Source organism: Limulus polyphemus, unplaced genomic scaffold (assembly GCF_000517525.1).
Source record: "Limulus polyphemus unplaced genomic scaffold, Limulus_polyphemus-2.1.2 Scaffold967, whole genome shotgun sequence".
Taxonomy (NCBI): domain Eukaryota; kingdom Metazoa; phylum Arthropoda; class Merostomata; order Xiphosura; family Limulidae; genus Limulus; species Limulus polyphemus.
Genome location: NW_013666577.1, coordinates 310,803 through 328,315, shown reverse-complemented (window position 1 = coordinate 328,315; position 17,513 = coordinate 310,803). Strand labels below are relative to the sequence as shown.

General features: G+C 37.8%; 1 pseudogene; it reads left to right on the top strand.

The window, feature by feature from the left end:
- Positions 1-17,513, top strand: part of LOC106461477 — a 102,194-nt pseudogene that overhangs the window by 29,835 nt on the left and 54,846 nt on the right.

Below are 17,513 nucleotides of genomic sequence, written 5' to 3'. Positions count from 1 at the left end.
AACTAACCAACACCACCCCACCCCCACCCACACACACACACATGACACATCGACGTAATATTACGTAAACAATAAGAAACTATTGTCTTTATTTATCTCTGTTGTTCTGGCGGGGGGGGGGCAAGTATTCTTGTCCTAGGCTTTCACAGGCTTACATACGCCATTGCTTATATTCTTGTCTTTTAACTTGGATATTTCTTAAATTGATCATATGTGTCTGTGTGTGTGTTTATATACGCATAAAAGAAACTACTATGCAGTGTTTTAAAAATTGCCTCAGATGAAGAGTGATTCGTTTCCACCATCTCCAGCCCAACGGTCAATCATAAAAACGTGAATTCACAACAGTGTATTTAAATAAACAATTTTGAATTAAAAACCGCACGTCATTTTTGTTATAAAACAGAACACAAAAATGTGTTTATGTCGCGACAATAATAAGTTGTATTATATTTCACGGAAATCTGTGTATAGGGGAAGCTTATTTTGCGTTGTAAAATAACACAGTTTATCTTAATTTACAACACAACTTTTGAAAACGAATTTCTCCTGCCGAAGTGATGGGGATTTCTAACTTCTTTGTTTTACGTACATGTAAATATATAAACGTATTAGCCTTCCGCTACATGAATCAGGTTATCCGTGAATCTAATAATTCTATTTACAAAGTTTTCTAACTACCCCTACAGTTAAAAGTTTGTAAAATCCGGTTATACACGTGGCTTAAACATCTTAATCATTTTATTTTTAGTTCCGTTTATCTTATGTCATAAAAAAAGAATCTGAACAAAAAAAATTGAAATGTGAACCATGTTAAATTATATTTTACTCCTCTTGAAACTACATATACACTATGATAAGCATTTTTATTATTATCAAGGAAATATTGTTTATTGAATTAAAAATGAATTAATATATTGTTGATTGGAGAAACGAGACAAAAACAAAGTACGTGCTCAAATTGTTTGTTTGTAATTAAGCACAAAGCTACACAATGGGCTATCTGGGCTCTGCCCACCACGGGTATCGAAACCCGGATTCTAGCGTTGTAAGTCCGCAGAAATACCGCTGTGCCACTGGGGGCACGTGCTCAAATGAACTATGACGTAAATTCGTGTTTTCCGATATTGTAACGAAAATGAACACACTGCTGAAACTGGTGGTATCAAAAGTTTAAATCATGAAGAAACACGACAGTTTTTTTATTTTTTATTTTTATAATTTCGTAACGAAATATCAATACCGATAAATAAACATTTAGGGTGCTTATTGTTCCTTTCTAGATGTGGATCAGATTTTCATTCGATGAGGGGCACGGGTGTAATCCTTTGGTAGTGCTCTGGATTTCGGAGTTGGGAGCTGAGTTCGAATCCGAGTGTAATCACAAAAACTACCAGTTTAAACTGTAGGTTCTTTATAAGAGTGACAGCCACTCCCTTAGCGTGGAAAGTTAGTAATAGAACACTGCTGACTGTAGTGCTCTAGATTTCGGAGTTGGCGAGCCTGAGTTCTAATCCGACTGTAATCACAAAATATTACTACTTTAAACTGCTGGTGCGTTATAAGAGTGACAGTCACTCCCTAAGCTTGGAATGTTGGTAACAGAACGCTGCTAATTGTTTGCCTTTCCTCTAGTTAGTTATTTAAAAATTAGAGACGGCGGCAGATAGCCTAAGAATCTATGCCGTTAATACATTCAAGTACTTATTTGGCTGTTGCATTTTGAATATCCTGAAATTATATTTTTAATGTTGTATATTTGACAGATTTTGAAGAAACTCCCATTTTATTCTCATTGAGTGTTAATTTTTACTATAGCTCATGCATTTTTCAGCAGTTAAAATAATACATATTACGGTAAACGTTAAATGGTACGGATATGTTAGTATACGAGTGTATGAATATCTCTTCTTATAGTTATTGACCCTCGTCTTACTCCGTTAACGATCCCTTTGTAAACGCATACATGCACTGAATGTAGTATTACCTCGGTCAGTATTCATTCACTCTGCATAATTTATGAGTGTGTGTATGTGTGTGTTTTGTTATAGCAAAGCCACGTCGGGCTATCTGTTGAGTTTACCGAGGGGAATCGAACCCCTGATTTTAGCGTTGTAAGTCCGAAGACTTACCGCTGTCCCACCGAGGGACTAATTTATGAGTAAAATGGTTTGAAATTCTCTCCTGTTTATTTTTCATGTTCAATTGGCTTGTGATGTTTATAATTATACTTTCATTTACAAACACAATAATTTTCACATTTACATTTAAAAATATTGAAACTCCAGTATGTCACCACAAGACTTGTTAAAAATGATTATTTAATTAATTAAAATAATGGGTCCGGAAATCTTTGAGTTTTTGAAATTTTCTTTTCAGTGGTAGGTAAGTTTCCCTAGGTAGGATTTCTGGGCTTTACTAAAATAATACGGCTCAAAGTATACGCAGATTACACATGTGTGTGTAATCTTTTATTTTATTTTTACTTATTGGAAAAGTAGAAAGAAACAGGTTTTATGGGAGAAACACATCCTCCAACGTTCTATGTAAATTTAAAATTCCTCAGAATTGAGGGTGTAGCACCATTGTACTTCATTTTGATGTAAAAAAGAAACTTTGGATCAACAAGAAAAGCTTGCTATGTAGCAACTCTTCTGTTTACTGGTTAAACAAGGTTCGCGAAGTTCATTCAAGCACCAAGATGACTATGAAAAGTATGTTAGCGAATCTCAGTAGCAGTAGCAGTTACAGGGTTAACTTTTAGTTCTGATCTGTATAGTTAGTTTGCCGCGAGAAGTTAAGGATGAAAGATTCGGTATGCAAATATAATAGCGTAATGGATAATCTTCTGCGTTTGTTGAACTGGACGCGGCTTAATGATTTGTATCCATGGGCTATGAATTAATAGGGTTTAAAGTTCGTGACCCATTCCCACAACAATGTGATCTGTAGTTTCGGGCTGTGGATGCACAATAAGAATGACGATCAAATTCTACTACTCTTTCAGACAAGAGTAGCCAAAGAGGTGGAGGTGGATGCTATTGATTAAGTGGCTTCCTTTTAGTCTGTCAGTTTGAAGTTAAAGGTAGTTTTGCGCGATTAGTCCTTGCAAATGTTTTAAAATAAATGAATTTATTAAGGGCATAGGTTAAAGGCTAGTTAACTCCCTGCAGTGCCTTTGCAAGTTACATAGGGTCCGTACTTTCGAATTCCGATTTTAAGTGGCACAAGCGGATGGGAATGCTTAGTTTCTAACGTGAGTCAGTTTGATCTTGAGAGATAAAAGCTGCTGAGCTGATTCACTAATCCTGTAAAAGTGACAGTCCTGTGTCCTATACAAATATTCACACCGTTTATTTGTTTTTATTTTGCTTTAGACATAAATAAAAATAGTTTTTCACTTTACACAATTTGTGCACTATGTTTATTTTAATTTTATTTTTAGCTTAAAACTCAGTCATTTGACTTAAACGAGCTTAAAGGAATGTTTTTACTGGAGGAATGCCTTACTCTCAAGAGGAATAGTTCGCTGCTGGAGAAAGATGGTTTTATGAGGTAGGTATTGAGTACAAGAGAAATCATCTCTTGGACATAGGAGTTTTTTTCGTTGTTACAGAGGTCCCTGACATTGATTACCCTGCAACTGCCGACTCAGGAAGATAGGCCGACGTCTGATGCACTCAGAACAACGAGTCAAACCTTTCCCCCTGAGGATCAATCTCGGCACAAGGGAAGTAAGGACCAAGGGTCTGATGGTCGCTGAGGTAGAATGGCACCTTCCGAGTCTGAGACTATATGGGGAGGTTTTTAAATTAATCTCAGGCTGTCGCTAGCCATAGTACTACAGCTGAGAAGGACTATAAGTGCAACAGGTGATTAACTTCCGTCGGTCTGTTTTGTCTTTCCAGTAGGTGAGAGAGTAGACACACATGGGTAAAGACAATGAACCATTGAGCAGTAGTGAGACTCTCTGAACTGGGAGGTATCCTGCCAGGACCACCATGGTTCGCAATGAAATAAGGGGTCAACTACTCATCTGAGCATTGAAATTTCTGAGTGCATCTATCACCCCTGACCTGTGACATTGGTGTATCTCAATCAGGCATTGGGCGAGAACCCATAAGGGAGAGGCCTTGACTAGCATCTCTGGTCCCTATGAGTGAGACAAAGCAGATTTTGCCCCAAATTTTCAAAGAAGTGACAAAAGAAGGTTTGGACTGTTTCTTGAAACGTATCGTACAATTAACTTCTGGAATGGCTGGACTCAGGTGCTAGCATTCCAATGTCTGAACCTGAGCTTAGACGGTCTGGCGATCAAACACCTAGATGAGGTACAATAAAGGGACTGGGGTATAGTTATGACTGAGTTGCGCTGCCAATTCGATCCTGTGGAGAATCAGGTGATCCATCAGGCTGTTTAAGGCTTGAAAGAGGGTCAGAACCGAGGGTCTGGACACTTACACGAACGATTTGTGCTACCTGCATGGTAAAGCTTACCCTACAATGACTGCAGCAAAGAGAGAGGACATCCTTATGAATAATTTCGTTGAGGGACTTTGGATCAAAGCCATGAGGCACCAGCTGTTAGTTAGTTTTCGCTGCGACCTGGTACGAAATAGTAACTTCGAGCCAGTTGTTAGAGAAGAAAAAGCCTGTAGCACTTTTCCTATTCAGGCACCTCCACTACATCAAGCTAGAGCCATGCCGAGGGTAAACCAGTCACACACACATCCCGGCACTGTGATGCAACTGCACCCGTTTCTAGTGAATAGTCAAGGCTATCCAGGTCTACCCATGAGGTACATGCCACAGCTTATCCTAGTGATGGCTGTGCCTGGTGGTCATCCAGGTGGTAAAAAACAAAGCTCCTGCTTCACTTGTGGTCTGGTGAGACACTGCCACATGATCTGCTCGTAACTTGCCGAGCAGCAAAGACAAAAGGGCAACCAGTTCCAGCGAATGGCCCAGCAGATGCCAGCCAACCAATAGCGCCCACACTTTGCCGAGCAGCAAAGTTATCAGTACTTTTTTTTTTTTTTTTGCTTTGTACGTAAATAAAGATTGTTCTTCACCAGAACTTGTCCAATCTGTTTATTTTCTTAGTTGAAAACTCAGTCAGTTTTGCTAACTTCAAATTTACTAGGTAATTATCGTGATCGATCATCCCGGTATAAAGCAGACTTGCCTAGCACTCTATGCTAGAATCAGTTATAAGTTATAAAGCAGACTTACCTAGCACTCTTGCGAGAATCAGTTATAAGTTAGAAAGCAGATTTATCTAGCACTCTTTGCGAGAATCAGTTATAAGTGAGAAAGCAGATTTATCTAGCACTCTTTGCGAGAATCTGTTATAAGTTATAAAGCAGACTTACCTAGCACTCTTGCGAGAATCAGTTATAAGTTAGAAAGCGGATTTATCTAGCACTCGTTGCGAGAATCAGTTATAAGTTATAAAGCAGACTTACCCAGCACTCTTTGCGAGAATGAGTTATAAATTATAAAGCAGACTTACCTTGCACTCTTTGTGAGAATCAGTTATAAAATACTTCATTACATTAAAGCCGTAAGTATAGTCAAATTTTGTAATGATTGAGTATAAAAACAATATTATACGTAGTATAATATTTTAGCTATGAGGATACGAAGGTCATATCCTCGATTGTTTGTTGGCTTCCTTCACTCTCTCTCCCTCTTCCTCACACACACACACACACACACACACACACACACACACATGTACAAGATGAGTCAAGAGCCTTGGTTTTTTCCTATTTTTGTGAATTGAGTGTGGAATATCAAAATCTGCTAACATAGGAAGTTAACGCATGTTAAGAGTCATTTGTTACCCTATATGGTGTCATGATATAAAGGTCAAATTAAGATAATCTAACTGCACGAATTACATAACTTTATAATTCATATTGTATTGAAGCGAAATTTTTTACATTAGAAAAATACACATAAGGAAAACAGCGTTTGTGGGTTAATATTGTTGTGCGCTTTTGTATCGACACAGCCCCCAAGTGGCACCGCCGTAAGTCTGCGGACTTACAACGCTAGAAACCGGGTTTCGATACCCCTGGTGGGCAGACCACAGATAGCCCATTGGGTAGCTTTGTGCTTAACTACAAACAACCATCGACATATTTTACTGTGCCACTGGGGGGGGGGGCTAACATTTATAACAGACAATAAAATGCATTCGTATACCTATAGGTAACTAAATGTATATTGATAATAGAATATATATATATATATATATATATTAATTTGTGTGTGTGTGTATATATATTAGGTAGTTAGTTTGTGTTTTGAATTTCGCGCAAAGCTACACGAGGGCTATCTGCGCTAGCCGTCCCTACTTTAGACTAGAGGGAAGGCAGCTAGTCATCACCACCCACCACCAACTCTTGGGCTACTCTTTTACCAACGAATAGTGGGATTGACCGTCACATTATAACGCCCCCCACGGCTGAAAGGGCGAGCATGTTTGGTGGGACTGGGATTCGAATCCGCGACCCTCTGATTGCGAGTCGAGTGCCCTAACCACCTGGCCATGCCGGGCCATATTAGTTAGTGGGTGTAAATAATTATTGAATAGGACAACATTATATTTTAATATCTGATGTCTTGGATTTTATAACTTGTTATTTTTACAGGCTTATATTTTATAGTTTTGATGGAGTCAGCGTTCCAGATACTGTGAAAGCATTTCTGATGGGAAAACATTAAACAATCGTAACCCTCCTCCCTTCGCTTTTATTATTATGGATATTTATCAACATCTAAGACTATAGAGGAATTAAATTGAGTGTAAACTTTACGAGTGTCAGCTTCGTAACATCTTGTAACACGTTATCTGTTTTATATATACATAGCTACGCGTGTTTTTAATGGCTGTCTACTTGCTTTAATGTTTTCGAATTTTCCATCACGACTTCTGCACGCTGGCTGTGTCAGCACATCTACCTGACGTGCGTGATGTGATAAGAACGAGCACACCGTGCAGAATAGCATGGGATACCACCTTAAAATATCCCCAGTACTATCCTAAGCCAGTGATTTAATCAGACATAAAATAAGAAATTACATATACAGCATGTAAATAGAAATAGCAATAAAACACGTGCTCCTCGTGGATGTAGTTTAAAATAATTCACCCATTTTTGTTTGCGTTGCTTAGTTGTGGCAGAATTAGTAAATCTATTCCAAATTTAAATGGATATATTGAATACCTGCATAATAGTACTTTTGAAGAATGTACAACACTAGAAACTTTTTACAACTGTAGGGCACGGCATGACCTACTTCCTAGTGCACTCGACTCGCAATGTGCGAGTGGCGAGATCGAATCTCGTCACCGAACATGCTCGCCCTTTCAGCCGTGGGGACATTATGATGTGACGGTCAGTCCCATTATTCGTTGGTAGAGAGTAGCCCAAGGGATGGTGGTGTTTATTAGCTGCTTTCCGTTTAATATCCTACTTCAAAATTTGGAACGGCTAGCGCAGATAGCCCTCAAGTAGCTTTGTTTGTTATGAATTTCGCGCAAAGTTACACTAGGACTATCTGCACTAGCCGTCCCTAATTTAGCAGCTAGTCATCACCACCCACCATCAACTCTTTTACCAACGAATAGTAGGATTGACCGTCACATTATAACGCCTCCATGGCTGAAAGGGCGAAAATGTTTGGTGTGATGGGGATTCGAAGCCGCAACCCAAAGATTGCGAGTCGAGTGCCATAACCACCTGACCATGCCGGGCCACCAAACAAACAAACTTGCCATTGTAAGATAACGGATATGAATCTATCGTTGATGTGAAATTATATGTATCCATTTACCTTAATCTATATAATCGCTTACTCGTAGTCCTCCGATGGGGGAAGCGGTAAAATTACGAACTTACAACGCTAAAATCCGGGTTCGATTCCTCACGGTGAACACAGCTAATATTCCAGTGTGACTTTTGCCCTAAAACAATCAACCTACCACTGTAACGGAACTACAAAACTAGACGAAGTATTATAAGAACGATAAATCTCTCTCGGTAGGGGCCCGGCATGGCCCGGTGGTTACGGCGCTCAACTCGCAATCTGAGGGTCGCGGGTTCGAATCCCCGTCACACCAAACATGCTCGCCCTTATAATGTGACGGTCAATCCCACTATTCGTTGGTAAAAGAGTAGCCCAAGAGTTGGCGGTGGGTGGTGATGACTAGCTGCCTTCCCTCTAGTCTTACACTGCTAAAGTAGGGACGGCTAGTGCAGATAGCCCTCGTGTAGCTTTGCGCGAAATTCAAAACAAACAAACTCTCTCGGTAGAAGTTCTGCGTTATCGGGTATAGTTATTAATTTATAAGTTCACATTATGTGTATGTGTTGTGATGCTTAAAGGATTTATTTTATTGACAAACAACTTGTAATTTTTTCTAAATCAAAGCTACAACATATTGTTAAAATGTCTTTATAAAATGGCCTCATTTTGACGAGTAGAAACTGGTTTACTCGGATAATTCTAGGTTATTTCCGTCAAAGTACGACATGCACGCACGTTCTTTCTTTGACGAAAAACAAGACGTGCTTGTTCGTGTATGTATTTTAAGATTAATCGGAAAAAAAGTAACTTAAGTACTTAAAAGTACTTAAAACTCTTTTAATGTCTATGTCAGTTGATGATTGCACTATATTTAACCACATTTAAAAAATAGTTGTCAGAATACGAGAGAAATGTAGTGTGTTCCAGCAAAATATTATCAGTGCATTGCAAAATTGCCTTATTATTTGAATATTTTGATCCACGTGTTTCTGTACAAAGCCATCGCATGCAGTCTGCCATCTTTCACGCAGCATCTGAAAGGTAAATGACCCCATTATTATTATCTTTATATTGGTTTTGTAGTTCCCTAAAATCAGTACTGCATATTAATGACACAGATACAAATAAATTGCTCAAAAATAACATCTTATGTCTGTTTCCTTGTATGCTCTTAAAATATACGCGTGGTGTCTTTCCCAGTTCTTATTGAAATGTTGTTCAGCAATTTTAGAACCTTTTGAACCTTCAATACTTTACTGACATATTGCAGTGTTATTTAGAGTCGAGTTCTTAGTAATTAATTGTACTTTATTAGGTTCCTTCGAAACGATCTAAAACTTGATGCCTTATAGAACTATTTTATGTCTCGAATATTGTAATGTTCACCAGATATATCATCTGAAAACCCTGTAGGGGTGAGCCATGCAGCGAAAAACTGACATCACATGGTAAAAATATAACTGCGAATTAATTGCGTAACGAAAGTCAGGAGATACTGAAATATATTTTACATGCCATTTTTTTTCTTGCTAAGATTTGTACATGAAGATAACCAATTTTTATAAGAATTAGAATGAAAACAAACCTTGTTAATATTATACTATAATATCTTTGAATATAAAGTTCATACTATTGTTAAGTTTCTTAAGTTAAGTTAAGATTCTTAATAACATTGCGAAGATGTTTTGCATTTAATCTGAATTTCATATCGTAATGAAAAGTAACGGTAGAGAAATTGACATGGTGTGTCTCAATGTTTTTGCTACATATATATTGTACTCTTTTTTTTTTTATTCTTTCAAGAGTGTGCAAGGAACTGACATAAATTATGTTTGACGAAATGTATACTACTGGTATTCTAATTTCTAATTAAAGAATTGTTTTTCGATTACTATAATAAAAATGGCGTTGCGAGTATTTGCAATGGAAATATTCTATTTTTAGTGCCGTATACGTTTTACTTATTACAAATATTGGCATTGGTGTTCTGCTTTTTGTTGTTCCTTTGATAAAGAACTGTGACTTTCGTACTGGAAGTTGGACTAAACATATGTAATCTTTACTAGTGTGTATGTGTGTGTTCTATCAAAGTATATGCATTCAATCACATGTGGCTGTATTTGGAGGCATATTATCTTACTCTTGTTAGTGTATTAGAGCAGCGTAAGTTTGTATACGTGATTTATCAAAGGCAATATAACCCCCCCCCCTTCACACACACATACGCGCGCACGTCTTTACCAAAACGAAATGATTTTCACATTATTTTATTTAAATTATTTAGTAAAACTTGGCAGAAACGCTAAACTATTCGGAAAAAAAGGATAATAAGATGTTGGATACGTTATGTTGAAACGATTTTGGAGCCTCAACACGTTGTTACAGTCCATATCGCTACGTCCTGTCGTGCTCTATCTGACGATTGTGCATCTTGCCATAGCTCTGCATGTAGTGTCATGTCCAAAGCACACTACTTCTCTGTACAGGATTTTATAATCCACATAGTTTACCTGTTTCAACATTCCGATCGTATCAGATCCATAGTAGCTATATTCGAAGACTTGCCAGAATGTCTTTGTATAGAATATTATTAATACTCGATTTTTTGTTTTCCAGCAGCTTGTGTTATGCTGTTTGGTTTGATTGTGAATTTCACACAAAGCTACACGAGGGCTATCTGCGCTATCCGTCCCTAATTTAGCAGTGTAAACTAGAGGGACGGTAACTAGTCACCACCGCCAACTCTTGGGCTACTCTTTTACCAACGAATAATGGGACTGACCGTCACATTATAACGCCTCCACGGCTGAAAGCGCGAGCATGTATGGTAGGGCGGGAATTCGAACTCGTGACCCTCAGATTGCGAGTCAAGCGCCCTAACCACCTGGCCATGCCAGACTTGTGGTATGCGACAGTTGAATGATAAATATAACTTGGAGACTTATTTTGGTGAACCCGAATTTGTTGGCTTCTTTTTACAGACAGAAATCCAGAATGATTGTCATGACTGTTACCTGGGGCACGAGGAGGGCTTTTGCCACTGATATCTATGTTCGTGGATTCTCACTTGTTACAAGATGCCTCACTTTGCATACCGCGGATTTAATACGAGTTGTTGGGGGTCTCTTTTTGGATTTTCCCAATGTGATCCATATTCTTTCGTTTTGCAATGCCGTTCAATGCAAAGGATATCCCAATCTGAACACGTACGAACATTTTGTACTGCGTACCCTTCCCTAAAGCGAACAATTTTCGGTGGCAACACTATCTGTGTAATGTAAAAATGTAGTTCTGATACATTCCGTTCCACCACGACTTTATATTGGCTATGGTTGTCACGTCCTTGCTGATTTCCATATTCAAAATTGTTTGAATATAATGTAGTCAACCCTTTATAGAATATCAGTTTTGGAAGTTGCGTGTGAGGTTTAAATATCAAAACACAGCATTTGCAGACAATATAACATGTCAAGCTGTTTCTGAATTACCAAATGACTAGGATGGCAACAATAAAAAGCGTAGACACCCAATGTCGTGTACGGTTAGTACTTGGAAGGGTAACCATCTGCGAATATCTGTGGTGGGAAGAGCACAGATATTCCATTGTGTAGCTTTGTGCTTAACTTCAAACAAACAATAAAATGAGAGAAACGTTTTTTGATAAAGCATAAATGACATGGTACACTAGACCGACATTATTTTTACACGTTCCAGTCATTTAACTTTTACAAGCTTTGAGTACTGATGCTCAACTTAACAGTGCATCAATGATAAAGCTATATAAAACTTCAACATTACAACTGAAGTAGAAGTAAGCGTAATTTCACCAGAACTGACCACAGGAACTAATCATAACAAATACCTTACAGATAAGAGTGGTTTTAGTGAGTAAATTGTAGACTTATCAAAAATGAAATATAGACTGTCGAACATGCAGTCACTAAAGTACTTAAAGTAAAATGTTTAGCCATGTTCTCTTATATTATACAAGTGTAAGTTAAATGGGTACGTAAAGAATATTGGGATCAAATCTCTTTAGCCGGAAATTCGAGTTAATTTTTAAGAGTTTCTGAGCTTTATACAATATATACGCAGCACATATACACTCATAATGTTACTAAAGCAATTGGAAATGTAAACCCGAACAACACACCATGAGCACATGGGCTAAACGGCGTGGTCAGAGACCATTAGGGTTGAAGTATAGCCGTCCATAGTTCGATCTACTGACTAGGGTGAAACATGGCCAGCCAGTAGCACCTTTCTCTACAACGGCTTTGTCTAGTCTTTTGACCCGAATAACGGGATTGACTGTCATTTTTATAATGCGCCCACGGCTGAAAGTATGGGGCGTGTTCAATGACATCACTGGTCAAAACCTAGACCTGTGGACTCGCAGCCTAATACTCTTAACCACTGCCAGAAACTGAAGGACGTGGGTGTAGAAGATGGGAATTTTGCCTGTATTTGACGGTCAAAAAATAAATATTTGTTATGTAGGTTTTTAACTGAACTACTGTGATATTCAGGCACACTGATATCAGCCAGATAATTAAAAGTATCCACAAGAACGCACATTCCGAAAATATACTGTAGTACATAACTTCAATCATTGACAGCAAAAGAAACACAAGTGAAACAAATACTAATTATCAATGAATAACCGGACTGATGAGCTTCTAATTCGCAGACTGACAACTGTATTACCTGCTAGGGTGAAGAGAGGTTTCCTACGCCTGCACAACAGAATCAGGATCAGTTCAAGATGAATTAGGCCTAGCCGTCAAGAGACAGACTTGTGTGGAATATCCACTTTTAGCATCATGCAAAGCGTTAGTGTGGTATCCCAAAAGGTATTATGTTACATACTGCAATCAATAGGCTACGTACAAAATCTAAACCAGTGGTTCCCAACTTTTTGTGGCCCTCGCACCCCTCCACTAAAAAGTGTGCATTAGACATTTCCTCTTGACGACATTTGGGGGAAACGGATCTTGTATAGGCCTCTTCCGCGCACCTCCTGGATTCTCATTTCGCACCCTGGTTGTGAACTCTTGATCTAAACTATCTCAAACGAAAACCAATTTTTACACCTGTTTGACTAGGCTACCTTCATAAAGAAGCCGTACAGAAACGCGTACCTACTGGCTTGAGGTTTATATAAAAAGGGTATGTTTAACGATATTGTGATATCTGGTCAGTATGGATGTGGTTGACTACGGAGAAATGTAGAAGTATTACCAGAAAAATGATACTAATTATGAAAGCATGAAGTTAATAGCTATTTCAATTACGACACTATCATGTGGTGTATATGTAAAATAGAACGAGTTTATTACCTCCTCATTATTTTTCTCCTGGGCAATTATACTTACGTAAAGTAATATTTTCTAGTTTGGAATCATGTTTTAATTTGAGTGGCACCATTAGATATTTAGACTTCAATGTACTGTTTAGTATCGTGGGATACGATTAATATTAAAATATGATATTGTTTATAGGTGGCATTGTAAATTTTGTCATCAAACTATTGGTGTTTTGCTAAATTGTCATGATCTGTCTTTTGTAATATGTTTCAAAGTGTTTAAGCCTTTTACCCTATGATACAAATATGATACATTCAAAAGGTAACTTCTGAACAAATCTGTATTCATCTCATACATACCCTGTGTATTAACCAATGAAATCGCAATTTGCTCAGTAGAACCAATCGCATGCTGCACATTATAAATTATATTATTTAGTGAAATTGAGACACTTTCGTAGTTATGGGAACAATAATCTTTTGCAACATTGCTTATTGAGAGAGATTTACAAGTGATATTAGCAAGATAACACCAATTCTTGTTGAAAGAATGCCGATATAGGGTCTGTCATGACTTGGTGGTTATGGCGCTTGACTCGCAATCTGGGGGTCGCGAGTTAAAATCCCGTCATCGAACACGCTCGCTATTTTAGCCGTGGGAGCGTTATAATATGACTTTCAATCTCACTTTTCGTCAGTAAAAGAATAGTCTAAGAGCTGACGGTGAGTAATGTGGACTAGCTACCTTCTCTCTGGTCTATCACTTTAAAATTAGGAACTGCTAGCATAGATAGACTTCGAGTAGCTTTGCGCGAAAATCAAAAACAAGCAAACAAAATATTGATGTGTTGAATTCATGAGAAGATTGAACCTAATGGTGAACTAAGAAGATATATTCAAAGAGAAAAGAAAATTACTGCCAAAGATGGTGTCATTTGAAAGACACAAATGTAGCAGCTAAAAAAGATCAGGAGCATAGACTTTGCTTGCTCTCCAAAGCTAACTAAAGGTGACTTCTTTAACCTGATTGGATTGACCAACTCTCAGTTTGATTACCTGTCTTCCAGGATTCCATCTTTTCCTCGTTACTCTTCGTTGTCACTTATACAAATCAGTTCTGTTTTGTTTTTTAATTCTGGGTCTGGAAGGTTCTTTCGTTATAAAGAAAGTAATATACTTGAGTCGTTCTTTTTTGATGACTGATTTCTTTCCTTGATTTGAACACGGGACGTTTTAGTAAAGGGGAAAAACGACAATATCACCCTACTTCAACATGCATGTATATCTTATATATATATTTGTATTGCGAACCGTGGTGTCTGTCCGAGCGTTCGTCTGTCTCCCATTTGAAAAGCTGCGCACGCAGGCAAAGCTGAACATTTACTTGTGAAATGACAGGAGAACAGGTATAGATAATGTTGATACCAAATTTTATTTCACAAGCAGGATATTCTACACTAACTTGTTAGGAATTAATCACACTATCATTCACATTTCAAAACGTGACGTAACTTAAAGAATAAAAATGTAGATTTACGGTATGTTATTGTTGAGCGGCTCTTAGCATGACTGAAACGCCCAACAATTACTTACTTGTGGACGGTATTAGCAACACAAGTAACCTTTTTAAAGTCCATGAAATAATTGAAATTCATAGATTAACTTAAACTTTTCCCGTCACTGGGGACGGGTACTTTTGCTTGTGTGCGTTTATGTATATATACGTAAAAGATATGCGTATTCCACAACGAGGTTACAATATGCACAAATAGTGGCTACTTGTTAAACTAATGATTCCTACAGAGAAACTAATTTTTTGAAGGGTTGTCAAAACACTGCAAAATAAAAATTATAACGTTTTGTACTTTATGCGGCGGATTTACTTTTGGTTTTAACAAAGAGTTTCAACCAAAGTATTCTACGTTTATTTCACTGTCAGAGAAATACGTATATTGAGTTGTTTTTTTGTTTCAATATCTACATATAAATCGCAATACAGGCGTTCGAACAGCCCTGACATGTACTGTTACAAACTGTTAATGCAAAAATATTCAGTTAGCATACATCTATATGGTACAAAATCCTTATTCAAACCGTTTAAAGGTACCAGGTTTTTTGGACTAGTGTTAATCACTTTCAGTGTGTTTACTAACGGTGTTATATGAATGTAAATAATGAACCGTGACAAAGTTTTTCAATGTGTATACAAGCGGAGGACATCAGGAATAGCATAATACATTACCATAGGTATTATATTTTTGTAGATCACGTGACAAACCACTGTATATACCTCGAACGTCACCAAATAGCTGACTGAATCATCTTGTGCAGCCTATTTTTAAAGTACACGCATAGAATATTGTTACATCATAGGTTACTGCACTTTGTAAGTAATTTTATTCTTTGATATTATAGCAGACATTTAGTTTCAAGGGCGCGTGAACTAAGGGTGCTAGGAATGTTCCGCACCTGCGGGTGGTGATATGAGTGGGATGATTTGCTTTTCTGTTTCGTAAGCCTGTTGTAAACATTTTAGCAAAGGCTGATGGAAACATTTTTTCAGTGGAAATGATTATGGTAGCAGTGGATAAAATGGATATAAAATGCAAATATTATGGGATTCCTCTCCCTTATTGTGCGTAAATAGACTAGCTGCACAAGAGTGCAGTTATGTGTTGATAGTTTAAACTTGGATTGGCTGTCATTCAGCCAGTTACAGTGCCACATCAGCATAATGTCTATAAAAGTTCAGGCAGTCAAACTTCTTCCAGCAGGTGTGGGGTGAATGTATTTCTATCTTATTATTATTAATTTTTGAAGTAACCCTATTTATTATTTCTGTATTATATTTGCATGTTTATATGTACCGTTACTATGTGCATGCCCCTCCATGCAGAAGGGTTAATAAAGAAAAAAATATGCACTCATATCAGAAGTGAAACATGACAAACGTCCAGAAATCACGTTTAAAGCTGGTGAAGCATACTTCACGTAAAAAATTGAAGTGAAATTTCTTGTGTCAGTAGGAGCTGTACAGAAACCCTGAAGAAGTGACGTGAAACTAGTACTTTTGAAAATAGAAATAGACGAGGCCCAAGGCCCAAATCCTTCAAAAGTGATGTTAAGTAACTTACGATATGCTCGACAATTCAGTATGAATCTGGTCCGTGACCAAGCTATAAGCACAGATTAAATGTTGCCGCCAAGAAGATAAGATAAACATTAGCAAAAGTGGCCTTAGTGGATGTGTGTGTGTGTGTTTGTATGTTCAAAAATCACTGCTTAGGAAAGATGACGAAACCAAAATGCTGAAATGGGCATGTTTTCAAACAGTTGTATGAGCAAAGCTCGAGGAGAATGCATTTTTATAGCTTAATCCAAATTCAAGTTGTTTTAACAACAAATAATCATCGTTTTTTCGATGGCAGAAAGAAGAACAGTATCACTGTCAATATATAACATCTACGGTGAAGCAACAATACAACAATGGGCTTCGTCTCAGCCAATGATATTGGAAATCTGGATGGCACCCTGACTGCTGGCCAGTACAGTAATATTCCTGTCCATCATAGCATTCTCTCATGAACAAGACCTGTTGGGCAAGGATTCATCTTCTGAAAGACTGTGATTCCAAACACTTAACAAGCTGGAAATGGTACCTGGCGTGAAGAGGCCAATGGAACACTCAGTCTGATATGAATATTTAGGTTGTGTGATCTTATATGGAAAATGGAAAAGTAAAAAGCAACCAGCTAAACAAACTGGCAGGACTTAGGGGAGTATTAGCATAAGTTTATGAATCGTACATTGATAAACTCGGGGCCGGCACAACGTGTTTTGGCGTCCTGTGCAAACGCTGATTATTCCGCTCTTCTGCCATTATAGGAATTATACACAATTGCGCCCTCAAAAACCTGCTACCCTGTGTAGAAATGCACGCGCTGCACCCCTGTTCGCGCTGATCCTGGATAAACTTATGGTGGCATAAAAACAAAGAATGCCGATTTTAAAGCAAATACAAAATACTAGTTAATTTTACATCTTTTTTTTTTCCATTCCATTTGGATTTTCTATTTGTGCATAGTTAAGCGCAAAGCTACACAGTGGGTTATCTGTGCTGTGACTAATACGAGTATCGAAACCCAGTTTTTGGCGTTATAAGCTTTCAGTCTTATCGCTGAGCCAGTCGGGCCTATATTTTCTACGGTAATATATTGTACTACTGATAAGTAGACCATTTAGTTGCAATTACTCATTGTTCGTGACTCATGTGTGTGTGTGTATCACCTGTGCGCTTCCTTAATATTATAGATAAATACATGTTGATGCTGGCCTCTATTTATTTACATTGTTTTAGCATAACAACAGCTGAATACATGGTTTGCATCAC